Below are 27,148 nucleotides of genomic sequence, written 5' to 3' on the forward strand. Positions count from 1 at the left end.
AGTTTTATAGTATCAGGTCTATGGGTTTTGTGTGTGTTTCTTTATTTTTTAATCCTCAACCAAGAATATGTTTTTATTGATTTTGAGAGAGAGAGGAAGGGAGAGAGAGAAACGCTGATCCTGTATGAGCCCTGATTGGAATCAAACCCACAACCTAGGTATGTGCCCTTATGGGGAATTGAACCCGCAAGCTTTTTTGGTGTACAGGATGATGCTCTAACCAACCGAGCCACCCGGCCAGGACAGGTCTATGTTTAAGGCTTTGACCCACTTTTAATTAATTTTTGTGAGTGCCATATATATATATATTTAGATTGTAAGAAAACACCAAACTGTCCGAAGTTGCTGTACCATTTTGCATTCTCAGCAATAAATGAGAATGCCTATTGCTCCACAAATTTATATATATATATATAAAATTTCCAGTTTTATGTTTATTGAATATATATTTTTCATTCTTAACATGAAGCTCATAACTATCTAGCAGGTAGTAAAACCTTTCTAGCTGAGACTAAGAGAGGACAAGCATAATTCCCCTAGGCCAGCAGATGGCAGGAAATGCAGAGTTTAAAACCACATCTGTCTGACTGATTCTGTGCACTTATATGCATACCAGAGGTCCATCAGCCTGGCCTGCACCCTCTCCAATCCGAGACCCCTTGGGGGATGTCTGACTGCTGGTTTAGGCCCAATCCCTGGGATCAGACCTAAACTGGCAGTCGGACATCCCTCTCACAATTCGGGACTACTGGCTCCTAACTGCTGCTCACTTGCCTGCCTGCCTGCCTGATCACCCTTAACCACTCTGCCTGCCACTCTGATCGCCCCCAACTGCCCCCTCTTCCAGCCTGATCACCTCCAACTGCCCCGCTTGCCAGCCTGATTGCCCCTACTGCCCCCCTGTGCTGGCCTGCTCACCCCTAACTACCCCCCCTGCTGGCCTGCTTGCCCCCAACCGCCCCCCCTTCCAGCCTGATTACCCCGAACTGCCCCCACCACCAGCCTAATTGCCCCCAACTGCCCACCCCTGCCAGCCTGCTTGCCCCCAACTACCCCCCCCCCCCCACTGGCCTGATTGCCCCGAACTGCCCCACCTTGCTGGCTTGCTTGCCCCCAACTGCCCCCCTGCCTGCAGGGAACCAATTCCAGCATGTCATAATTTCAAGAGTTTCATCAAAAGGTTGATGAGACTTGGGGACTCAACAGGGTTGAGTCACACATGTAGTCACCTGTTGGGAATGGCTAAAGGCATTTCCCCAAACCTGAATAGGAAACTGATTGTGGCTGCCAGACAGCTAAAAGGGCATCTTAATCTACATGTTATTGCCTCCTGTTGGCCAAAGCCTGTACAGCCATAGGCTATTCTCCAAACTGACAATGCTTCTGTACCCTTTGAAACCTTACCCTTTGAAGTGTATTATCTACACCTTGCCTTAGGACAAATTGTGTTAATAAAAACAAGGGTCCTAGACAAGGAGGGAGTCTTCAGTTCCTTTAGCTGAAGGTCCTCTGACCCCCAATGCCTTACAAAATTATATCTTGTCTCTGGACTCTTTATTAGTCCCCGGATTCCTATGTCATCTACACATATCCCCTTTTCCAGATTCCTGAACCCTTCTAGATGCTGGGACAAGAACCCGGCACCTGCTGGCCTGCTCGCCCCTAACTGCCCCCCCGCCAGCCTGATCACCCCCAACTGCCCCCTCCCATCGGCCTGATCGCCCCCAACTGCCCCCCCCCCCCCCCCGCCAGCCTGCTTGCCCCCAGTGCCCCCCTGCCGGCCTGCTCATCCCCAACTGCCCCCCCCCCCCCACCCTGCTGTCAGCCTGATTGCCCCTAACCGCCTCTGCCCCACCACAATGGCTTTGTCCAGAAGGTCTCCTGGTCTAATTAGCATATTACCATTTTATTAGTATAGATATGCATAACACATGGACACAAACATCCATGCTGCCTAATGGTGCTAGGCTGGGACTTGGTCTGTTAACTTTAACCTTCGATGGTGCTCTCTGCAGCCTAAATTCTAGCACCTCCATTCCTTCCTTATCTTCTTTGGAATCTGGGCTAGTTGCTCTTTGATTCTAATCAAGGTTGCCTATCACTCATGGTTCAAAATTTAGCTTTACTTAAAATATCCAGCCAGGTTTCTGTCTCTGTCCTTCCCCCAGCTTTTTTTTCTAACTTTTTACAGAGCCCTTGAGCTCCCCCCTCCCCCTCTCCCCCTCCCCTCTTCCGCCAAAGTTCACACTGAGTCCTTTTTGCTGGGAAGTTGCTTGCTTATGGGCCTTGTCAATAAGGATCCCTTAGGAAGCCTGTTGAGTAGGACTGCTAATCTGAGCACAGTGTTAAAAATCCCCTTGGTTAAGTTCCACTTATACTCCCATCAGAGTCTGAACACTTGCTCTCAGAATTTATAAATATTAACTCTATGTTCCCCCTCTGTGTTACCCAAACAGAGCAACTCCACAGTCTACTAAATTTATTGCCAAAAGTTTTTTTAATACTTCACAATCATATTTCAAACATATTTCTAATAAGAATGTAAGATTTATGAGCTTCAAGCACAGGTGAAATAGCTTGCAGAAGACCACACAGTAAACAAAGTGGTAGCGTTCCAGTTCAAATCCAGATCTGGTGCCAAAGGCAAAGCGGCTGGTCCTTGAGTCACACTGGATGAGAAGGGGGCACTCTTTGATGGTAAAGAAGGCTATTGGGAGTCAGAAAAAGCCCCAGCAGGTAGAATTTCTTAGTGTAATTTGGGAGCATTTCACCACTGTACAATTGAAACTGGGATGTAGTTTTAAAACAAGGCATAGTCACTTATTATGATGCCAAGCACTGTCCAAAGTGCCTTACAAATATTAGTCCCTTTTTATATTTCACTAGAGGCCCAGTACACGAATTCGTGCACCAGTGGGGTCCCTTGGCATGGCCTGCAGGATCAGGCCGAAACTGGCTCTCTGACATCCCCCGAGGGGTCCCAGATTGAGAGAGGGTACAGGCCAGGCCAAGGGACCCCACTGGTGCACGATCAGGGTGGGGGAGTGATGCAGGAGGTTGGCCAGCCAGGGAGGGACTGTGGGAGGGCTCCACGGTGTGTCTGGCCCATCTCGCTCAATCCCGATTGGCCGGACTCCAGCAGCAAGCTAGAGTGGAGGATCTGCACCCTGGTAGTCATAGGAGCAGTTGAGCGACCTTAGCATATCATTAGCATATTACACTTTGATTGGTTGAACAGACGACTGGACACTTAGCATATTAGGCTTTTATTATATAGGATTATAATCTTTTCCCAAGTTAGCACCGTGTGGTTATATGCTGTACAAATTGCTAGTATAATTATAAGAGTATCATGTCCATTGGCTGACAATGAGCCCCCTTTACTGACCAAGGACATTTGACTGGCAGGAGGTGTGGAAAGGATTCAAACGCCATGGACACTGACTGACCTATAGGTTTTGGTTTCCCTACAAAGTCAGGAGGAGGCTGTCAGGATGGCTCACCTCCCCATGTCACAGGTTACTGGATCTCTACGGACTGCGCTCCTTTGTTTTTGGAGCAAAGAGAGACAACAAAGAGGTTGCTGGTGAGGTGAGTAGTGTGGGATTTGTGTTCAAATTTCTGTCATCTCTGCGACAGTGACTCGGGAAGAAAGCGCTTGACCAGCTCTCTGGCCAGGTGTGCTGGTCCTTCCCTCCAGGGGCATAGGCAGATGCAGGCTTTGGGGCCTATTTATAAGTTATTTATAAAAAGCAAGGGCATAACAATAAAATAAAAGGCAATTGTATAATAATCTTTTAAAACCCGTTTAAGTCCCTCCCATATCTTTGACTTTTGGAAAAGGAAAACGTGTTGGCTCGCTGTGCTCCCTGGTCAGGGCTAGGCACGGTCCTCCTTGCCCAGGCCGCGGGGTCTGGCAGCGGGGACCTCAGGATGCGGCTGCCAAAAAGGGCGGGGCGACGAGGGAAGGTTGGCGCCACCTCTTCCTCGCGCTCCTCCCGCTCCCGCTCCCGCCCGGCGCGTGTCGCTCTCATTGGTTCCCCGGTGACGTGACCGCGCGCGCCGGGGCTTCCAGGTCGGAGGCGGGCGCGGGGCTGATGAAACCAGGCGCGGATCTTGCCGCCACTCCATTCAGTCCCCGCAGGCAGGTGTGAGCGGTCCACGCGGCGCGGCCACCGGCTCCACTAACGGCATCCCCGCTCCAGCGCCCGCCCTTCCGCCCCAGCCTCCGCCGCCGGGCGGTCCTGCCTGCGTCCCGCGTCCGCCGGCTCGGTGAGTGCCGGCCCGCCGCCCGGGGCAGCTCCGGGTCCGGGTCACCTTGGGCCCCGGGCGCGTGGGGCCGTGGGAGGGCGGCGCGGCCTCACCCTGGGTGCCGGCACCCTCCGCGTGGCCAGGGCAGGGCGGAGCGCGCCATTTTAGCCCGTGTTGTGTCCCTCCGGCGCGGCGTGGCGCATGATGCAACCCGAGTGAGGAGCGTGGCCACCTGGCCCCGCGCGCCCGCCGCCTCCGGGCCGCGCGTGGACGCCCGCGTGGTGTACGGGCCGGGGCGGGCCGGCGCAGCTTCCGGCGACACTCCCGTGCGTGGCGCGGGCACAGCACTGCGACCCGCCACGCGGTCTGCGACGTGACATCCGCCACGGGCGCCAGTCCTGCGGCGTCCCTGCGGGTGGTCCCGCGGCAGGTGGCCGGCGCGGGGAGCGCCCCGCACCCCGCACGCTGGCCGAGACGCCCACCTCCTCTCCCCTGACACTCCGGACGCGCACCCCTTACCTGGGGCCCCGGGTTTTCCCAGGGAAGTCCGGTCCGGGTGCTCGGACTTGGCCTGAAAAGCGTCCTGAGTTCGGAGCCGGAGGAAGTTCTTCCGGCTTCATAACGACCATGTCTTCCCGGCGTGTTCCCGGCTGCATAGGTCAGGCATTCCTTCCAGACCGTGCGTGCGCACCGAGCAGTGTGCTGTGCTCCGCGGCTGCTCCTGGCCCTCGCCTTCCCAGTGGGTGTGGGGACCAGCCAGGGTGGAGTCTGACTTGCGGGAGCCGGACAGCCAGACCTGTGCCTTCTGGAAGGAAACTCGGCTCAGCACGCAGGGTCAGGCTCTCCCGTGGAAGTCACCTGGAGTTGGATTCATTCCAGATTGAGTTCCAGGAGGAGAGGGTTGGGGGTTCAGCCCGAGGTACAGTCCCTAAAATGTGCTCTTAAACATGTAACCGGTAGGACTGCATATGTTAGCCTCGGGCTAAATTTCCTAATTGTGTTTAGTATGAATTGTAAGTTATTTAAGATTTGTCTTGACATTGCTTGTCTTTTATGTTTGGTTCAGATAATAGGAAACCATGGTAGGGTTATCTCCCTGATATTTTTAGTTGGTCTCAGTGGAAATTATTTTTATATGAACAGATCCTTCTGTATTTAAAACAAAAGGTCTTATTTAAGTCACTCAATCAGAAATTTAGGGGATAAAGTCAACAATGGATTAAAATAGTTTTAAAGGTTTAGCATATTAAGATTATGTTTAATCATTATACATAAAATTTAAAGGATGTCAGAGGAGTTTGACTAAACAAACAGGACAAAATTTAATAGAGATCAGAAATGTGCTCACGTGTTTGAATATGGATTTGAGCCACATGGGTGCTCTTAGGTGTTATAATTATTTGCTTTAGAAGGAAAAAAAAGTCTTGAAGGACAAGATTGCTGACCTCAGGAGCTTGAATTCTAATTACATTTGGTAGAAGGTTCTATTCCTTGATAGGATTAAATGCATGTTTTACTGTTTTTTCTAGTCTAGTGTCTTTCTACTAAGGCCAGTAACGATGTTGGAGGGCCCAGCATTATGTCTAATTGAATTAATCCCTGTCGTGAGCAAGGGAGCATCCCTGAAAAGAGTCACTCACAGACATTAGTGTGGGCATATTGCTACTTGACATAATTGTCGTGGCTGAAAGTGACCCCACGTCGGATTGTTAAAAGGTGTCCAATCCCTATTCATTACTATGTATTTGTAGGGCAGATTTGAAACAGGCAATAAGTGTATTTTTTGTTATGGAGAGAAATACTGCCTGCAGTTGTCTGGGCCAGAGGCACTTTCTGAGATGTCCATCATTCTACCTGGCTCTTGGTCCTCACACCAAGAGGGACCTGTGGTGGGGCCGTAGTGTTTTTCTTTATTTTTATTAAAGTTTTTTTAATTGATTTTAGAGAGAGGAAGGGGGATGGAGAGAGAGAGAAACATTGATGTGAGAAACATCAGTTACTTCCCATTCCTGCCCCTTGGGACCTGCAGCTTGGGCATGTGCCCTGACCGGGAATCGAACCTGCCACCTTTCCGGGTATGAGACCATGTTCCAACCAATTGAGCCACACAAGCAGGGCACCTAGTGTTCTTCTGTGTGATTGGCCTCTTCAGATCGGGGCCCTCTACCACCATGGGTCCCCTAGGCCACAAGGCCTTTGCTTTTACTTTGAGTGAGGGTAGGGAACCATTGGAGGCTCTCATGGTGACTTTCAACCCTGTGTAGAGAAGAGATAAGGGAGAGGGGCAGATATGAAAGCAGGGAGACTTGCAACTAATTCTGGAATAAAACCTCTAGGCTATTTCTGCACAGGAGAGAGTGGCCGAGTAGTTTTGGTGAGAGGTGAGGGCAGCTTGGACTCGGGTAGCCATGGTAGACATGCGAGGAGGTTGGTTTCTGCTCCCCTGTAGATTTTAAAGGTGGACTCAACAGGATTGGCCAGTGGAGTCCCTGTGAGGTGGGAATGAGGTCTACTATGAGTGTAAGAGGAGTAGAGTTGCCACATTAGCAAGATGGGGGAAGCTGAGGAAAGAGCAGGTGGGGAAGGGCTGAAGTCATAACTGCCACTTCACCCTCAAGGGACAGGGCTGAAGGAGATCTACTTTCCTAGGGGCCCTTCCTAGGCTCCGGGACTGGTAGCCACCTGCCCCAGATCGGAGGCATTCTTTTTCTCACCTAACTTTCATGCCTCCTCACACCTAACCAGAGGTTCTCCCAGTGCCTGCAGCCTCCCTCTGCTCCCCTGCCGCCCTTCAGTGGCTAGCTTGGTGGTGGGTTTGTCCTGTTGTCAGGTTTGTCCTTTGCCACTTGGGGTTCTAATGCCACAGGGTGTACCTGCTTTTTCATTTCTGGGCCTTTAGGACCACCTTCAAGGGGTTTCTTGGGCCTTAGGCAATGGGCATTGGATCCCAGGCCAAGGTTTCATCCACCTCAAGATTTAGGTGTCTTCTAGTCAAGATATATAGCAGTAGGATCTTCAGTGGCAGAACATCTGCCTTGTACACTATAGGAATTCTCTTTTTCTTCCTCCATAATCCCCATTCACCCCATACCACAACTCCAAAGCAGTTTTGAAAATAACTACCCCTGCCCTAACCAGTTTGGCTCAGTGGATAGAGCGTCTGCCTGCGGACTCAACGGTCCCAGGTTTGATTCTGGTCAAGGGCATGCACCTTGGTTGCGGGCATATACCCAGTAGGGAGTGTGCAGGAGGTAGCTGATCGATGTTTCTCTCTCATCGATGTTTCTAACTCTCTATCCCTTTCCCATCCTCTCTGTAAAAATATCAATAAAATATATATATATTTTTTTTTAAAAAAAGAAAATACCCCTGCAGTTCAAAGGGAGTCATAATTTATCGCGGAAGGATTAATGTGCTTGCCACCTGGGAATCTGCTAGAAGAACAAGCAGCACATTGGTTGAACAATTCAGTGGGCAGCTAACTATGTTCGTTTCACTCCAGAGGCACTCCTTCAGGCACCTGGTGCCCGCCGAGCTGTGGGTGAAGCATGGACATCACACGTTGCTCAGGTACAAAGCTCCTCAAAAGGATCCCCCCCATGAGCTTAGTAGAAAGACACTAGACTAGAATTCAAGGCTCACCCATCCTGCTACACCCAGTGACCTCCATTTGGCTTCCCCTCCTGGTTATTGTTATACATTTGCTGCAAGGCCTGGAGTTAGAATGGTGTGCTGAGGGAAGAGGCCTTCACAGCTTCAGTGTGCGGAGATGAGCTGCCATGGGACAAGGACGCTTCTAGGAGCCAAGGGCAGGCGGTACCCATGCTGGGGACAGAGCAACCTTAGGCTTTGCAGCTGTCTGTGTGCAGCCTCCAGAAAGTCCTTGAGACTTTCTGAACCTGGTAGACCTGCTCTGTCTGTCGATTGGGGAAGATTCTGTGAAAGAATAAAGGGACTAGACCAGAGGTCCTCAAACTTTTTAAACAGGGGGCCAGTTCACTGTCCCTCAGACATTCCACACATGCGCACTGCGGGCCCAGGATGAGTCGGCTGCTAAGCAGGACAGGCAGCGGCGGCAAAAACACCCAGTGGGCCGGATAAATGTTTTCGGCGGGCCACATGTGGCCTGCGGGCCGTAGTTTGAGGACCCCTGGACTAGACTAAATCAGTACATTTAGATTCCTTTCATGAAATATGTTATTTCATGAAATAAGCCTACTGTTCTGATGATGGCAATTAGAAGTCCAGCTCAGGGAAACCTTTAAAGGCTAAGGTGAGAGGGACTTACATGAAGATAGGAGTAAGAGCCTCCCTTCCCTGAGTAGGATCGGGTCCATTTATGCATCATCTCTTCCTTGTTCCTGGATGGACCTTTCTCTCTCTCTTGTGTAGGGAGGGAATGGCAGTTTTGGTTCCTTAACATTCTATATTCCTCCTGTAGTGCTTTCTTAACAAGATTCTGTCAGTTCTTGACTGTGAGAACAATCAAATATGTTTCCACTTGTTTAAGAGCGGGTCCTACACTGCCTGCGTGCTTCATGCATGGTGGGCTCTGCAATGTAGAGAATATCAGTGCTGGTCTGAGCTGCAGGGGAGTAGCCTTGGCTCGGTGTGGCCAGCCTGAACTGCTCACAGGGCCATGCACGATGTGGGTGGAGGACATGCCATAGGCCAGCGGTTCTCAACCTGTGGGTCGTGACCCCTTTGGCGGTCGAACGACCCTTTCACAGGGGTCGCCTAAGATCATCCTGCATATCAGATATTTACATTACGATTCATAACAGTAGCAACATTACAGTTATGAAGTAGCAATGAAAATAATTTTATGGTTGGGTCACAACATGAGGAACTGTATTTAAAGGGCCAGAAGGTTGAGAACCACTGCCATAGGCCTTCCCGCAAAAAGGGTAGATCTCAGATGGGGCTCCACTTATAGGAGGAGTGCCTGTTCTAAGATCTCTCTCAGAGCCATGTTTAACTTTTCCATGTTGCTTGCATAATAATTGACTTCTAGTGCTTTCTTTATAGGAGTGATGTAACCCACTTACACACTTAACACAGCTTCTGGCACAGATTAAATGCTTGAGATAAACGTTAGCTGTTATACTGGAAAGAGCTCAGTTCTTTGATTTAGATGTGGAGAGAAATCATATTTATAACAACTTTATCTTGCTCTACCATTTTACCAAGGTGTTAACATGTAGTCGCATTACCTTGTTGTGTCTGCATTGCAGGGGCGGTGTAGTGCCAGGGTGTTGTGGGGACATTGATCCTCTGCTGATCTTGGTCCAGGATCTCTGGATATGGTCCTAGTTCTTGTACATTGGTTGTCCCCTGTAGGCCTGGAGGGCTCTCTTTATCACTGACCTTTCACAGTTGAGATCATGGAGGGCTTCCTGTGGCCTTTTTGCCACAGTGGGCAAGGGGAACACGGGCGGGGGGGAGCACAGTCTCTGGGCCTGTGTTGGCTTTGAATGCCCTGATGACCTCGAAGCTATTCTCTCTTTGGAACCAGATTTTTCCCTGCGTGTGGGGTTTAGGGTTCCTGAGGTCTCAGATCCGCATATCTTAGGTTGGGCCTCTTGAACCTCTGAAAGGGAGATCTCACAGCCCCATTCTTAGTGCTTGCCTGCATGTGTGTAGGAAAGTGTGTGCATGTGTGTGTTTGTGTCTTTTTGGGGGGTGTCTACCCTCGTCATAGTCCCCAGCCATTTTGTCCAGATTACCTGAGGGCTTTGGGTTTAAAAATCAAAGTCCCAAACCTAGGGCCATCTATGTTTTCCACCTGGTTCCTCCTTCCTGGAGGTGGTGACATGCAGTCCTCTAGTGCCTCGAGATGGGGGTGCATTACTTGGGGCAGCAGGGAGAAGGGACGGCAGCAAAACTGTCTCACCGTATTTCTCCATACTGTTCTGTTACCTTCCTACCTGCGATGAAGATGCTGGAATTGATCTTGTAAAGTTGGCGTGCAGATGTGTTCTGTTTCCCGTATCTTCTGATCTGCCTACCAAATGCCATTAACCAGAGTCTTGTACACATATGAGAAGGAAGGGAGCTGAGCTGGCTGAGATCAGGAGTCACAAGCTCAAGCTTAGGACTCATTGTGTCCTCAGCACTTTGTTTCTATTTAGTCCTCACCACCTCTGAGGAGGTTGGCGCTGCTGTTTTGACTGACGGGGAAACAGAGGCACTGAAGTGATGTAAGCTGCCTGCAGGCACACAGGTAGGTAGAGAGTGGCAGAGCAAGGAGTTGCTCTGGGGGCCTGGCCTGAGTCTTCCCACCAAGTGTGCTGTAGGGCCGTGGGCATCAGCCTCACCGGGGGCCTCGGCCTCCTTGGGACTGTGCTCTGCACGCCATGTGCACGGGGCAGGGCCAGGTGCCCAGGTTTCAGCGTAGGAACCTGAAGGTGCTTCCCCCCACCCCCCTCCTCCTTACTGAGTGAGTCTGGGAGGTGCAGGGGCCTGCTGCTCTGCTGCTGGACAGCGCCCTGCTTTTCCCTCTGTCCAGTTCTCTGCGGTCTTTGCACCCAGGTCTTTCCTTCTGGAGCCCCAGCAGCAGAGCTCTCGGTACAGCTGGCACTATGTCCTGGGACGGCGGTGTTGGGCAGTGGACAGAACCTGGGGCTGGCATGTATGAGGGAGGCCGCATGGCATTGTTTTAGGGTTGGTAGTTTGGCATTCACATTCCCAGAGTCAGGCTGGATGGGGGACTTCCTGTCCAGGCCCCAGGGGAGCCCAGTTCTATTTGTCTACACCTGGTCATCTCCACGTGGGGATGCAGGAATCTGCAGCCCTGTGCTGGAATCTTGTGGGAGCTGAACTCTGTTTATAGGGAAAAGTCGCTTCCAGACTATACTCCATACTTTTCAGGACCAGTGGTGGAGGAGTGGTCCTGCCCTCAGATTGCTACCTTGCTGACTGCTGTCCTGTGGTGAGGTAGGGAAGTTCTTCCTTCCTTGGAAAGCACTTCTTTGACCTCCTCACAACGCATGGGCCATCTGTGTTGGGGTGACTCCCCAGCAGGTCCACCCCTTCCTGCCTTTCAACCTTTCTTCCCTCCCCCCCCCTTTTTTACTTTTATTAGCATTTATTTTATATTGAATTTACTCCTGAGCCATACATTTTTGTTTTTTCAGTTTTTCTTCTGTGCAACCTTCTCTTCAGGTTTAGGGACCACATGCTCTTTTTCAGTGAGGATCATCTCCATGTGGCAGGGAGAGCTCCTGAATGAGCTGATCCCCCCATGAGCTCTGTAAGTTCTGTGTTATCTCTTGGGAGCTTTGTTCACCTGGAGAGCTCAATGAACCATAGAATCGATATCTAAACCCTGCAGTTCAGGATTGCTCTCTGCATTTTTAACCATGTGTAGCAAAATTCAGCACTCTTTTAAAAAAATCTTGATTGTTCAGAGAGTATTACAGATGTCCTTTCTCCCCACCCCCACCCCACCCCCCTATTGCTTTTCTCCATCTGGATCTTGCCCTACCCCAAGTCTATTGTCTGTGTCCATGAGTTATGCATATTCTATATAATAAAACCCTAATATGCAAATCGACCGAACAGTGATATGACAGGTCACTATGACGCACACTGACCACCAAGGGGCAGATGCTCAACGCAGGAGCTGTCCCCTAGTGGTCAGTGCACTCCCATAGGGGGAGTGCCGCTCAGCCAGAAGCTGGGCTTATGGCTGGCGAGCACAGTGGCAGCGGGGGGAGCCCCTCCTGCCTCTGCTGTAGGTGGGTGGTAAGGAGCGAAGGGTCCCGGACTGTGAGAGGGTGCAGGCTGGCTGAGGGACCTCCCCCCGGCCCCCCAATGCACTAAATTTTGTGCACCGGGCCTCTAGTCTAATAAAAGAGAAACATGCAAATTTGTGTCACTCCGCTACGCCCACCAGCCAATCGGATGAGTATGCAAATTAACCCAACAAAGATGGCGGTTAATTTGCATATGCAGGCACAGAGCGAAGACTGAAAACTGAAGGCTCCAGCCAGAGTGAAGACTGACTACTGAAGACTGAAGGCTTCGGCCTGAGTGAAGACTGAAGACTGAAGACTGAAGAGGCTTGGCTTCTCCGCTGCGGCCACAGTAGAGAAGCCAAGCCTCGCTGGGGCTGCAGCAGAGAACCCAAACCTTGCTGCGGCCGGACCAAAGGCCTGGGCCCCGGGTGCTGGAGGAAAACTGGTGCCAGCAGCCAGGGAAAGGAAGGCCTAATGCACGAATCTCTTCATGCAACAGGCCTCTAGTATGTATATAAGTTCTTTGTTAATTTCCTCCTGTCCCTTTTCCCCCCTTCCCTTTGAGATGTGTCAGCCTATTTCATGCCTCTCATTCTATTTTATTCATCAGTTTATTTTTTCTTTAGATTCCTTTGTTTAATTTGAATTTTAAATTCAATTGTTGATAGATATGTATTTATTGTCATTTTAATGTTCATATTTTTTATCTTGTTATTTCTTCTTAAAGAAGACCTTTTAACAGTTTATATAATACTGGTTTGGTGGTGGTGAACTCCTTTACCTTTTTCTTGTCTGGGAAGTTCTTTATCTGACCTTCCATTTTAAATGATAACTTTGCTGGGTAGAGTAATCTTGGTTGTCAGACCTTGCTTTTCATTAATTTGAATATTTCTTGTCACTCCCTCTGGCCTGCAAAGTGCCACGAACCCTGTGTGCAGCCCCACTGTTTGACCATCTATTCCCCCCCCCCCCCCACCACCATTGTAACGACGAATGGCACACATTGCTTCTGTAAAGTGACATCCTTCGGATACCTAGTGGCTTTTGGGAATGCATAGCCTTGATGGCCTGGGCGGTTTCCTGGGTGTTCTTAAAGTGAACACGAAGCGTTGAACCTCTTGATTTACATTATTTTTGGGGTTTTCAAGTGAGTAGCGAATTATTTTCAGAGGTCACCTCAGGCAGTTTACGGAAAAGCTCTCTCAACTTTCTTTTGGATAATATTTCAGACTTAAACACTGCAGGTGTAGTACAAGGAATTCCTATGGACCCTTTTCTCAAATTCACCAGTTTTTCATTCTTTCTTTCTATTGATTGATCGATCTCCACACATACACTTGTTTTTCCTAACCACAGCACAGAATCAAAGTCAGGAAATTTAACACTGAGTCAGCATTGTTACTTAGCCCACAGTCCATATTCAACTTTCAGTTTACTACCATTTATATTTGGTGTTTTTTGTAGGAGTAGAACTTTCGAAGGAATGAACTGTGGTCAGATATTCTATCTCAAAAGCCTCCTTAAGGAAAAAACATGTTTCTAAAACTTAGAATGCTCGTTGTGAAAAATTTGGAAAGGACAGAAATGCAAAAAAGGAGGAGAAAAAAGCACTCACAATTCCAGCACAAAAGCTTAGTGCTGTGCCAGGTGGAGAGCTCGTGAGAGGTGCTGGAAGACCCAGCTCTGTGTTCTGGTCACCGGAACCTGCACTCACACACCCAGGCAGCAGCCCAGAGCCAACCCAACTTCATGCCCCTGCCCACCACTTGGGTGGCTGCCACCTGAGCAGGTGAACTGAATGACCGCAGGGTGGGGCAGGGTGTAGGTCATTATTAAATAGCCAAAACTCATTCAAGACCTGAGAAGTGTTGCAGGTCCCCTCTTGTCTGCTGTATACCCCCCCGAGACTTAGCAAAGGGGCAAGGATGGGCATGGGGCCTTGGTCGGGAGAAACACCGCTGGCTCTTGGCAAACATCTCATAATTATTTAATACTACTTTTGTTATCCTCTTGGCCCCCTACCAGTGGGCCAGTGGAGAAAGAAGAGGTGAAACTCTAAGTTGTGAATTTTGCTTTTTGTTAGTGACTGCTCACTTTCCTAGGGGAAGGTTTAAGAACCGTTTGAAGTGTGGCTCTTCCTCTGCCTTTCATGTATCAAGGCCATTCCCTTTGCCATCACCTGCAATAACTGAGTGGGGCTCCATTTTTTCCTGGCCAAGAAAAGGATCTTTGCTGAGTGAGTCTTGTTTTGGGAACGATTTTTTCTTAGAAGCTGCTGTTGCGTTGTCCATGGCTCCCGGTCATCTGTTTCTCAGTTTCCCTGAGCTGGTAATGTACATTGTGTATGAAGAGACCTCTGAAGGTCGTGATCAAAAGCCTCAAGTATTTTTCATGTGTTTGTTTTTTCTTCCCCTGCACCAGACCCTCCCTTGAAGGAGCTGGCCTTGAGGGTGACTGTGGCGGGCAGCTGCCTGGGGTGTGCACACCCCGCTGGGGCACGGAATGCCTAACCTGGATGGGCCAGGATGGCAGGGCTCTTCTTCAAAGAAATCCTTTGAAGTGCAAACATTTCCTTTCCTGAAAAGAAGGGAAATTGAAATTGTTCTGTGCAGACAATGTTCTCTTAGATCAAAGAGGGAGTGAGGCTTATAAAGGGAGGTTCACAATAGACCTACTGTGGCACGGTGGAGATGTGACTGTGTTGATGTCAATGTCCACTGCCCGGAGTGTGAGTTGGTGAGTTGATATTTTCCTTTAAAAAAAAAAAATTTATTGAGGTCCTAAATCTAGACCTGACAATGTTATATTTAACTATGTCTCTCTTTTGTGTTTTTATATTGTGTTAAGCATTTAGAAAGACCTTTTGGGAAATTATGACACCTCCATGATGGAAAATTTGGTAGCTAATAGAAATGGCGTTTTCATAGGACATTTGATCTAATAGGAAAATCTTTACTGTTCAAAGTGAAAAATATCTGGATGGAATTTTTCCTATTGAGTGTTATCTTAATGCAACACATGTATTTACACAGAAAGAAGTGTTTGAACGGCCTTTTGTCTTGCTTAGAAAACAAATATTCTTTAACAAGGCTGTGTGTATAATTCTGAAAATAATTGTAAAGAAAGGGAATTGATCCTACAGAACAAGAGCACAGGGACATAACAACTAGCATCGGATAACTTGCCTCCTTTATTAAAACCGCACAAATCTCTGTCCTTGTTTCTCATAAACTTCTTTTATTTATTATACTTCTCAATAAAAATAAACAGTGTAAGAATCCAGAATACTTAATTTACAGTCTCTTAAAATTTTATCTCTAAGTTACAAATATCATCACCACTGTTAGTATTCGAGAAGATTCCTCCAAAACTTGATTTTATGCTGTTGTTTTGCTAATATTCTGTGAAATAAGGGATACTCTGTCGTTGTCATTATATAACATGTCCCCTTGAACCTACAAACAACGTTTTAGCAGCTAGTTTGGTTTTTTAAAAAACAGCTTTTGTTGGAAGACATGTCTTTTTCGCTAAATGTCAATGTTGGGAGACATTAGGCAAAAACATTCCTTAATTTTTTGAGTAACTATACTGAACTGGGAAGACTGCCTCTCTAGTCTGAGTTTGATACAATCAGAATTTGGGAAAATTATCCAATAATTTTCCCTAGGATTTGGGCCCAGTTACTGAAAGACTGTCTTGGGTCTGTTGTCTGGTGTGGTGAGGGCATAGCTTCCTTGGACCATTTTGAGTGGGGGCAGAGCCTGGGCACAGGCCGTGGCTGGAACATTCCTGTTGCTCTGGCTGCCAGCCTGTTAACATCTTGCCTGAAGATCTGCAAGGGAGTTCTTGTGGAATCGCCCTGGAGAGCCTTTGAGTTAGTGGGAGATGAATGTGGAACGACCTGGATTGGCTGGCTCTGACACCCCAGCTGGCCCCTAAAAACCCCAGCAGGGGTCTCTCCCACTAGGTGTGTGGCCATGTAGTACAGAAACACCATTTGCCCTGAAGAGGAGGCCCTCCCTGGGAGCCATGAGAGAGGGAGAGGAGCTTTCCCTCCACACTTAAGCAGCCCTGCCCCAAATTTAAATGAGTGGATGACTCAGAAACTGTAGTCCTCTTTCCTTCTTCTGTAATTACTGTTAGACTGTCTGAAGCTTACAGGACTTTATTACTTGTCTGGGCATGGGAAAGACTCCTTGAAATTTTGTGCCCTGAGGGCCACATACCTTCCAGGTCTAGACCTCATGAAAGGTCTGCATCTACACATGCAAACTGTACACTGATAAAAAAAAAAAAAGTGTAAACCCAGGGACAAGACTAACCATGTCATATTTTGTTTCTGGAAATTTAGCACACAAAACAAGAGACATTTTCTCCGTATAGTGCATCTTGGGCGACTTTTTGATTTGCCTTTCCATCTGTATCTAAAAAGCATATAGGTAGGTATATACATGGATTGGACAGACATGGAAATGCAGGCAGGTGTTAAGGATAGAGAAAATACATTTTAGTGAGTCTACAAGTTCAGTAATTTACATAATGTAATAGGGTCTTCCAAACCCTAAAGTCAAACTTCAGATGTCTTAAACAACCTAGGCCAGGACATGCATACACACAACCCCCTAAGCCTGCATAAGGTTTACTTACATTGGGTTCTGGATAATAGGGATGAATGGCTAAAGGTAAAAGGGCAGGCCCACCTGGGTCCCAGAAGTGCTGGACTCTGCCAACAGGGGAGACCTGCTTTTGAATAGTCAGGGAAGAACTTGGCTGCATTTGCCTGTCATTCAATTAAAAGCTTGGTGCCTCATGTGTATATTTGCACTGGGAAATCTGAGGTAAGAGAAGTCTGCAAAGCGGACAGTGGTCCTGCTTCCCCAAGTGCTTTACTGAAAATGTTCTGAAAGTGTCGGGAAGTTCCCCGAATTCCTTGATCTAAATGGAGTTCTTGTACTTTCTCACAGGGGAAGAAGTGGGGAGAAGCAATGGGGATGGAGTGTTACTGCGTTGTATATGATTTTTATTTTTGCTGGGTTGTCTGGTTCATTAATTCATATGCTCATTAGAAGGCTTTCTGTTAAGTGACATGGAAACATCATTGACATTGTTCTTCAAAATGTGGGACTCGTGACCCTTCTGTAAAGGGTGGAGAGCCAAGACTAGAACTGGGGAGAGCTTTGGATGGTGGGGTTAGGGTGTGGTCGGCATGGGCGGACTAATTGTGCCCTGCGGTGGCTTTTGCATTTTGCATTCTTCATGTAGCACCCTTATGAAATCCCACCATAGCACTGTTTCTTTGGGAAAATCAGATTTAATTTATGCCACCTCATGTGGAAATATAGAGGGCAGCTTATAATCACCTTGTTCACACCTTTCAGTCTCTAGAAACTTGCACATTTTAGATTTGTCTCACCAGGTGTTGAGATGAGCAGTGTGTTGCATGGGCGAAACTTTGCAGTTGGGCCTGTGAATAATTGTGCTGCTTATAACACTCACCTTGGCAGAGAGGAAAATCCATCAGCCAAGGAAATGTGTCTTGATAGTTCAGCAAAGCAGCCAGGGGAGGAAATGAAGACACATTTTAAGGTGTGAAAAAAGCCCATAAAGGAGAAGGCTGTGCTGTCCAGCGCAAGGAACCCCCTCCCTCCATGTGTGTTCGTGGGTTGTCTGAGCAGGGCGAGGGGTAACCCATAAAGCAGGGACGTTCATGAACGTGCTGGGAAGCCGGATATGGTGAACATGGCTTGATGAAAGGTGCTTAGAGCCTGCAGGCCTCTGTCCCCTGCTGCCTGGCCCTGAGGTCCTCCTGGGACCCAACACCTCCTCCTCTCTGAGTGCCCTCTGGCTTGCCTCCTCCTCACGTAGGCACAGGCCAGGAGTCCAGAGACCAGAAATGTTGAGCAGGGACTACAAAAAGAAAAGGCCCTGGGCCCAGTGTCCAGATCCTCCCCCTTCCTTGGAATACTCCAGAAGAGCCGTGCTGGTCACAAATGTACATTTCCTCATGCCTCTGGCAGTGAGCAGCGTTGGGGCAGGTCATTCCTGCTCTTGATGCAGCCCCCTGGGTGCTTGCAGACAGGTGGGGTCAGGAACTTCCTCCCTGGGCAGCTGGTGGCTGGTAACAGCCCCTAGACAACAGTAACCTTTTGTGTGGGGCATCTCCTGCTGAGGTTTTGGAAAACTGGGATAGGCCCTGAGAAGTTTCAGCCCCACACTGTCTCACCAGGGAGGAAGCTCGAGGGAGGTTATTTTCAAAAGGATCAGACAGCCATACACATACAACTATATACAGGCCCTGCCAAAGGGAAAAGAGCAAGCTGGCTTGTGTTAACCCCCCCGTTGGAATTTAGGATGAAGCCCTTCTGTAGCAGTGCTTCTAGAAAGAGTTGTCTTCTGCCAGAAACGTTTCTTTTGGAAAATCCTTCAGTGTTCCTACCTCTGCTTCTCTCTTCCTCCTCTGAGACACATACTCTGCCTGCCTGGTGGGATAGAGACACAGTGATGTTAAAGGTGTGAGAGAGAAGGGGAAGGGTCTTGCCTGCTATCAGGTACACATGCAGAAATAAGGGCAAACATGACTCTGTGAACTAAACTGCTTTTGATGGGCTGAGACCGGAGCCCATCCTAGGGGGTGCTGAAGGACCACTGCTTTCTGTAATCTGGGTTAGACCAGCCTGAGACGAAAGGGGGCACCCTGTTAAGGGCACTCTGCCCAAGCCCTTTAGATTTGCCTTATCAGACCTGACCCGTTGATGGGAGAGCCTTCTTATTTGGGTATGCAGATGCGCGCATATAAAAATAACACGCCCTTGCATTGAGTTCACAGAAGGTTCAAAGGAAGACAAAGGATGGCAAATAGTCAGGTTTGCAAAAAAGGCTTCAATTGTGCAGCCGAAGTTCAGATGCTTTAAATCTGCTCTGTGGACAGAAATCCGATAAGGGTTATATTACAGAGGAGGGGAACGTTCTGATCTGCCAGTCCCAAGGAAAACTTTGCTTTTGTTTGGGGGTGGAGGAGAGTTCATATGAGGGGTGACGAAGATTTGGGACTTCCCAGTCTGGCAATACCGAGAGAAGGAGTGACCGTAAGACTCTTGGAGGCCGTGGCAGGTCGAACCACAGATTTATCACCCAGCTTTGGAAGTCAGAGCTTCTCCCTTGTCTGGATTCTCAAATGTTTTAAAATAAGTAGGAAGCAAAAAGTGCTTTCCACAGCCCATGATAAATGGACAACCAGCGGGAGCAGAGGTGTGAAAAGGAGGAGGCCTGGGAAGAATGTCCTTGTTGGTAGCACGGGGGAGCCAGGGGTGCCTGGGTTGTCTTCTAACAGCGCTGTATGGACATGTCTGCTCACAAAGATTGCCTTGCGAGCTTTCCCAAAGACAGGACTCTTGGCCAGAGAAGACCACGTTTGACTGAGATATTATTTCTTATGTTTTTGGCATTTCAGAGTGGAGCAGGACACCTATCCATGTTGTCATTGTAAAGTGAGTTGCAGCCCCAGGATGGACACAGCCCTCTCGTCTGAATGTGGAGCCCCACTTGGAGCTGAATTCCTGGAGTTTTCTGTGTTCTTTCTGGGATGTCCTCTTCTAGCACATCCCCCCCTTACTCGGGACCTCTGAGGGCCAGCTTCCAGCTCCTCCTAAGCCTGACATTTTGCAGCTACACGAAGTATATGTTTGATCTGAAATTGGTATTGTTGCTGTCAGCCTTTAGAAAGTGGGGAGAACTGGAGACCCAAGAAACAATGACACAATGCCAGTGACACCAATTTTAAGGCCAGGTTACCTGCATTAATGAACTCCCAGATTGGCCCGTCTCATCTGAGAGAGCGGTGTGGCTCTTTCTGCCTGCAGAAAGCATCCTGTTTCTTGACTGCCAGTACCAGGAGTTTCTGCCCTTATTCACGGAGCATTAGGCAGCACTGAGTATTAGTGATGTTTGGTGAGAATTAATAAGTAAGTCTTCAGCTCTCAAGGGGGATAGGTCCTTCTCAGGAAGTTGCAAGGCAGCGGCAGGTGGCCAGTGCTGGCACCAGTGTCCCTCCATGAGGACAGAAATACATTCCTTTGGGCCAGGTTTGTAAATTTGTGCATATAGCAGATCCAAAAGCTCAATTCAGCTTTTATGTTGGCTACCTGTGATCTGTTTGCAGATTCTAAATTTGCGGACTTTTAGCAGCATGGAAAGTTGACATTGGCAAAGCAAATCTAGTTTTCTTTATAAAAATTCAAAATATACTGGGGATTTATCCTAAGTTAGAGGCAGGATACAGTGCTGTATTTTTGAAAATATAGGTCGTCATCTTTTTTTTGAAGTTTATTGTTTTGATAAGGCGTCCCTGGGATTTCTTCCAGCACAGATCAAGGGAAATTGGCGCAGGGTTGAATAATACTTTTATATATAAATAAGAAAATCGTGGTATTCTTAGATGTTTGTGTAAGTGCTCCCATGACTAAAGAACAGTTGCAACTGTTACACACAGGGGCTTGGAAAAATGTATCTGAACTGGCTTGGCTTCAGTTTGGGAGGTGGTAGCCTTTCTTCTCAAATTGCATCCGACTGTGCGGGCTCTGTGCTTCGTTGGGAGGGAATCGGACCAGGTGCTTCATTGGGAGGGATGGCAGATGTTCTTGTTCACATGCTTGCTGGAGGCCCACACAGACACTGGCGATTCCCGCTGCAAATCAGTAGCTGGCAAACTGGTAGAAAGGCAGACAGCTTTTGTGACTGCGGTGAGTGCCGTGGAATGTGAAGATACGCCTGAGACGGTATTGTTATATAAGATTTCAAAGCAGAGCTCTCCAGGAAGTGTGGCATTTGTCCTTGTATTCATTCATTCAGCAGTTACAGTTTTGGTTGGATGCGTGAGGTGCTAGTACCGAGGTTCCCGAGGACTGCCTTCTGGGGGATCCTCTGTAGATACTGTGAAGGTGCAAGCAGTTGGCTGAGAACCCCATTCCTTTATGATGAAGCCAACTAGAGAGAGTGCCAATCTCTGCCCACCCACCTTCGTCCCCCGGAAAACTAAGGTCCTACAGTTAGGCTAAACCTGCTCACAATTGCTTGCCTCTCTGTTTACGTAGGCAATCTTATGGTCTGTCATCAGTCCTCACCCCGTCGTCTCTGAAATATTTCCTCTTTGTTGGCCAGATTCTCTACTTTTATTTACAGCTCCCCAAACCTCCATCTTTCTGAAGTCCTTCGTGTTTGGACATATCCCTTTTTGTTGTTTATGTTCTTTCTCCCCTATTTTTGTATATTTTTCTATGTTTTTGTGTCTGTCCTTTCTCCCCTGTTAAACTACAAGCCCCTGTAGGGCAGGGACCACCTTTCTCTTTCTGTCGCCGGCAGTTCCTAACTGTGTGTGCAGTGGACGCTCAGTACACAACTCTCGGATGAAGGATCCTGGGACTCCGGTAGATTGGGCTTCTCTGGGTGGGAGTGTGATCGGCACTGGGTCAGGTGGTCCAGTTCTGGCGCCTTTCCCACCTACCTTTGGTGTCTGTGCCACGCACTTTGACCTTCCCTTTGAAGAAGGAGTGTGAAGCAACATTATACACGTAAAGATCAACAAAGAAGAGTGGATGATTCCCGGGCAGAAATGCAAGTTAAAAGGCAGGAAACGGGTTTGGAGGGGACGAGCGAGCGGAAAGAAATGCCCTTGAAATTCTTCTTTAATCATTTGTTTTTAGAGATGGAAAGTGGAACACGGAGAACAAACATTTTCATTCAATGTATACACAGTTTGGCAAAACAAATAACTGGGCTTTGTGAGTGTCCAGATGGCTGGACAGTCTTTTTCTGTTGAGTTCAGAGTAGAATAAGTGGGAGAAGCTGCCCCTGTGATGAAATGCAAGGTAAAATTCCACTTTTGGGATTGAGAGTCAACATATGCCAAGGCCTCTGGGTGGGGTGGTGTCGCCAGGGGAGTGACCCACAGCCCGCAGTGTGTGACCAGCTTCTTTCTAAAGGAGACACCTCAGTGAACAGCTCCTGGCACGAAAAGGAAACGCTGTGATCCAGGCTGCGGTTGCTGTCAGGCCCCGACACCCCCCGCAGAGGACTATGGTCGTTAGCTCTACAGAAACGGCAATAGTTAAATATTCACAAATAAAAATCTGGTTAAAAACTTGGTCATTATTAATTTCATTGTTTATATTTATTATATTTCTTAATAGTTTTAACTCAGTTTAAGCATTTCTAGGCAATTGCCCTCAAATTGCCCATCTGAGTTAGTACAGATGGAAATAAATTAAACAATAAGCTTATTTTTATATTTTAAGCTCTATATTTGTATAGTCATTTGTCAGTTACAGAACACCATCATATAATATAAAAACCTACTTATTTAGAGTTCCTGCTTAATCTCCATAGTACTTTGAGTTGGTTATTAATATGATTTCTTATAGATGAACAAACTACTGTAGTAACAATAATAATAATAGCAGCAAGCATACAGCACTTACTGTGTGCTAGGAACTCTATGTGCATCGCATTTGAACCTTCCCAAACTCTGAAGTAGCTATTACTACCATTATCCTCATCTTATAGAGGGGTAAGGAAGCTCATTAAGTAACTTGACCATATTTTGAATCCAGTTTTACCTGAGATTTTAGCCTCTTCACCATGGGGAGCAGGTAGGGATGGGGTGGAGAGGTGTACATGAATTACTCATTTTCAGATGGTAAGACTGAAACAGAAGTAGAGTGACTTGCCCAAGATCGCACAGCCAGGGGCAGGCAAGTCTCCTGACTCCTCCTCAGATCAGTGAGCAGATGCAAAATGAGCCACATGAAAAACATATTTCACTCAGGGAGTACTTAGTTCAATAAACTCAATAACGTAGCTTGATCGAGTAGGCAGGCCTTCCCACCCAGGTGCCCTGAACCGTGGCATTCTTCTCCATGCATGGAAAGGTCAGAAGACTTTTATCTCGTTTAACTGAATTTGTGTGATGTTGACTGCGATGTCTGTCTAGCTCAGCCGTGGGCAAACTACGGCCTGCAGGATCCAGCCTGTTTGAAATGAATAAAACTAAAAAAAAAAAAAAAGACCGTACCCTTTTATGTAATGATGTTTACTTTGAATGTATATTAGTTCACACAAACACTCCATCCATGCTTTTGTTCCGGCCCTCCGGTCCAGTTTAAGAACCCATTGTGGCCCTCGAGTCAAAAAGCTTGCCTACCCCTGGACTAGCTGGAGGCCTTGCTGTGTTCACTGTTGGGCTTAGCCACAGAGGTGGATCCTGGGGCGGGAACTGGCCCAGTGAAGTGGCTTTGGGTTGAGGCCACATCAGCCACTTAGAGCCCTGATAAGCATCATTGAGATTCTTTGAGGCTCAGTCTTCTCATTTATAAAGTGAGGATTGACTGTTGGTTTTCTGTGCATGTGGAAAACTTATCAGTGTCTGCAACATATCAACTGTGCAGATTTTACTATATTACATTGAGGATTGTGTTGTTATAATGCAGTGTATTGTTGTAACTGGTCACTAGAATCTGTCCGGCATTTTTTTATTCTAGGGGAGGTCTGTGTAACTCACTGTAGAGGGAGGAGGGTGAGCCACTATATGGGTGAAAGCCCCATCCAGCTGTGTGAGTATATAATAGAGGCATAGTACTTGGCAGTGGCCTGGACGGCCAGCATTCCTCAGGTGACATCAGCAGTCATGGACATCCAGAGCTCGCTGCCCATAAGGCTTCGCCATTAGGGCCCCTGCAGGGAGCAGATGACGTTCTCAGAGTAGGTAGTCTGAGGTGAGTTAATAAAGCTGCTGTTTAAGAAGCCTGTGGGTGTGACAGCGGACCCTGAGCAACCCTAGAACCCTAGGCCTGGAGGGTGCAGAAGAGGGTTGGTGACCACAGCTTCCATCAAGGAGGCCATCCCCCTCCCTCTCCTGCCAGTGCCCAAATTGCTAGGAGCACTAGTGGAAAAGGGTGGAGAGTGGCCCTGGGGCAAATGGGATGTCACTTCAGGCTTCGGAGGACAAAGACCAGCTACATGTGCAGCCCCACATTTTGGGTTGTTTCAGACAAGCCTCAGTTCTTAATGTGTAGTCGAAATGATCGGACAGAGGCCCATTTTGAAAGCATTTAAGCTGATGGCTTCTTTGGTAAAATTTCTTCAATTACTTGGAGCAAGTTTGTCTAGGTCAGGGGTGGGCAAACTTTTTGACTTGAGGGCCACAATGGGTTCTTAAACTGGACCGGAGGGCCAGAACAAAAGCATGGATGGAGTGTTTGTGTGAACTAACATAAATTCAAAGTAAACATCATTACATAAAAGGGTACGGTCTTTTTTTTTTTTAGTTTTATTCATTTCAAACGGGCCGGATCCGGCCCGCGGGCTGTAGTTTGCCCACGGATGGTCTAGGTCATTCAGAGTATTTGGACTTACATGGTAAAATAAAAGCGTAGATTAGATCATGAAAAGGGCGAGAGAAAATATATTAAGCTTTTTGGGGCACATGTAGTCTCTCTCGAATAATTGGTCTATTCCTCCTCTTCCTCTTCCTCCTTTTTTAAAAAAACAAACAATAAAAACCATTCTTAATTTATGGTCAGTACAAAAATGGGCCAAGTGTCATAGTTTGACACCTCGTGGACTAGATATTTTGTTTCCCTAAGTGTGTTGTGTGACAGATGATTTTAGGGCATGCACACAAACATGTTCATCTTAATAGTGTAAGTGCAAATGCATATTAGAAAAAATATGTACTGGAAACGTCCAGAGCTCACTGCCCATAAGGCTCTGGCCATAGGGTCCCTGCAGAAAAGAGAAGGCCTCTTATTTGGGTGGTGGGGCTGGTTCATATCTGGTCTCAGATCACTTTGGTGCTCCATTTATGAGAGTAATACAAGGGTTTTTTTAAATCATTGAAAGGCAGGTGCCTTTAAGGAACAGCATTAGGAATAACTGTATGCATGCTGCCTGGATACAACAAAAACTCATGAAAGCGGTATGCAAATAGGCTGGTTTGGAATGTACTAGGTCATCTTGTAATCAATCCCTTCTTACTAAACACTGGTGTCCCTTGATTATTTCATATTTCATACTAGAAGCCCAGTGCATGAATTGGTGCACGAGTCCCTCAGGGTGGCTTGAGGAGATTGGGACCCAGCCTCGCAGCCCCACCTGGCACTCTGCCTTGGCCTGGCACTGCCCCCTCACCTGCTCCACCATCCCGCCTGCAGGGCGATCGATCAGGGCTGGGCCTCCCTGCCTGGCTCCCTCAGCACCTGGGAGCTCTGCGCCCCGCCGCTGCCACTGCTGGTCGCTGTCTGCAGGGTGATCTGCGCGACGATCGGGCCACCGTTGGCACCCACCTCAGCCTGGCACTGCCCGCTCACCTGCCCCACCATCCGCCACAGTCCTGCTCTCATCGGGGCCAGCGGCGCCTCCACTGCAGCCCATTGCCAGCGCAGTGTTGCTGATGCCGGCCATGTTCCACACCTCCCCCTGGTGGTCAGCGCACCCCATAGCAAGCCGTCAAACTCCCGGTCTCCCTGTCAAACAACCGCCCAAGGGGACAATTTGCATATTAGGCTTTTATTATACAGGCTGTAGCCTGTTGGGATCATTTCGTGCAGGTGAAAATGTTCTCAAGAAGAAATCTTGTGTGAGTTTAGTGGAAAAAATGGGAGGACAGAGCCATCTTTAAATTAGGTCCGTACTGCTAAATGGCAGGTGTGTGTGGTTCCATGCCGCCTGTGCCTCCTTCCCTGGGAGAGAATAGTCTCCTGTGGGAAGCCCTTTGCATCATAAATCACTCCCTGCACATTGCATTTCCCTGACTGTGTTCATATATAGAATTGCAGTGACACAGGCAAGTGATTTAGCCCCAGGAGAACAAATAAAGGCAATCAAAGCACAGAAACTCAGAACCCAAAGCTTGCAAGTGCTTGCTTAATTCCCTTTGGTAATCCGTGGGCTGGTGCAGGCAGGCTCCTCTGAACCTGGCTGCCCTTGGCAGCTCCTGGCCATGTCTAAGGCTGCTTCAGAGCAGCCGCACCCTGGGACACGTCCATTGGTGGGAGGACGGAGCAGGCTAACACCTGCCTGCAGGAAGTAGTACAAGAGCTTGTCAGTGCCCAGGAGAGTAGCATGAACTCACCTGTCAGGTGTGCCTGGGCAGACAAAGGGTTGTCTCCAAGCCTCCTGAACATTCCAGACCTTCAGTGTGGGAAGCATTTCCAAATGTGTCTCCTGTACATCCCACTTCCCAAGTGGGGCATGTTTTTTTCCCCTGCCTCACTGTATGTGTACCTTGCTGGTCTTAGAAAATACTGTGTTGGAGCTAAGATACTTTGTTAAATTTGTTACTGCCTGTGATCGTGTGCCTTCTGATTACCATGAAAGCTGTCCCTTTTTCTCTGAGATCCTGGACCATGTGTACACAGAGTGAGAGGGGTCCCCTCTTCCCATCCCCTGTGCTTGTCTTCTAAACCAGCCAATGCTGCAGTCTTCCTCAATTTTATTCTATGTCCTGTTGCCATGGAATATTTAAGCTGTGAATTAAAACTGGAGTTTATGTTCCCACTGGAACCAGAGATATGGCAGTACCAGGAGCCAGTTTCATGTTCCTGAAACTCAACTCGAAATGGGTCTCCCACAGAATAGCTGCTGTGCAGCTGGAGTGGACATCTTCTTTCCCATGCACCCAGAGCTCTAATGGTTGGTTTTGGGGGTAGGCGGGAGAGTTTTGACTTGAAGCAGAATGAAAGTATGTAGACAAAGTGCTCCTCTCTCCCCCCCCCCTTCTTTCCACAGCTTCATTAATGGTAATTTACATACCATAAAGATCATCCATCTAAAGTATAAATCCAGTGGCTTTCATCAGGGATAAGAACCAAAGTTGTCTTCAGAACCTGTTTTTTAAGTGGGAGGATGGTCCCTGTGTCTAATTAAAGTTTTACTGTAATGACATTACGGCCCATTGCCCCAGGGGACTGATTGTAGGTACATGGACTCTCAGTCCTATTAAAAATCATGGAGCATAAGGGTGGCTCTCGAGTTAGTCATGCGGAGGTCTGAACCAAGATTCCTCTTTAAACAGCTGGTTTTTCATACGTGAGCTGGTGTAAAAGCTGTATAAGCTTCAAGGGGCCAGATTGAGTGTTAAATGACATGACACTCAGTGCCTTACAAGA

The 27,148-nt window shown here is 48.0% G+C and overlaps 1 protein-coding gene across 7 annotated transcripts in view; it reads left to right on the forward strand.

Moving 5' to 3' along the window:
- The first annotated feature begins 4,055 nt into the window (after positions 1 to 4,055).
- The window catches only part of SLC7A1 (solute carrier family 7 member 1), a 56,946-nt gene continuing 33,853 nt past the window's right edge, over positions 4,056 to 27,148 (forward strand). For 6 of the 7 annotated variants that reach the window (XM_036297301.1, XM_036297302.1, XM_036297304.1 and 3 more), the window contains exon 1: positions 4,056 to 4,272. The gene's annotated coding sequence lies outside the window, so the exon portion shown is untranslated. Of the gene's footprint in view, positions 4,273 to 7,753; positions 7,822 to 27,148 lie in introns of all 7 variants that reach the window. The other variant, XM_036297307.1, reaches the window with a different exon arrangement.

Source organism: Myotis myotis, unplaced genomic scaffold, assembly GCF_014108235.1.
Source record: "Myotis myotis isolate mMyoMyo1 unplaced genomic scaffold, mMyoMyo1.p scaffold_m19_p_3, whole genome shotgun sequence".
NCBI lineage: Eukaryota > Metazoa > Chordata > Mammalia > Chiroptera > Vespertilionidae > Myotis > Myotis myotis.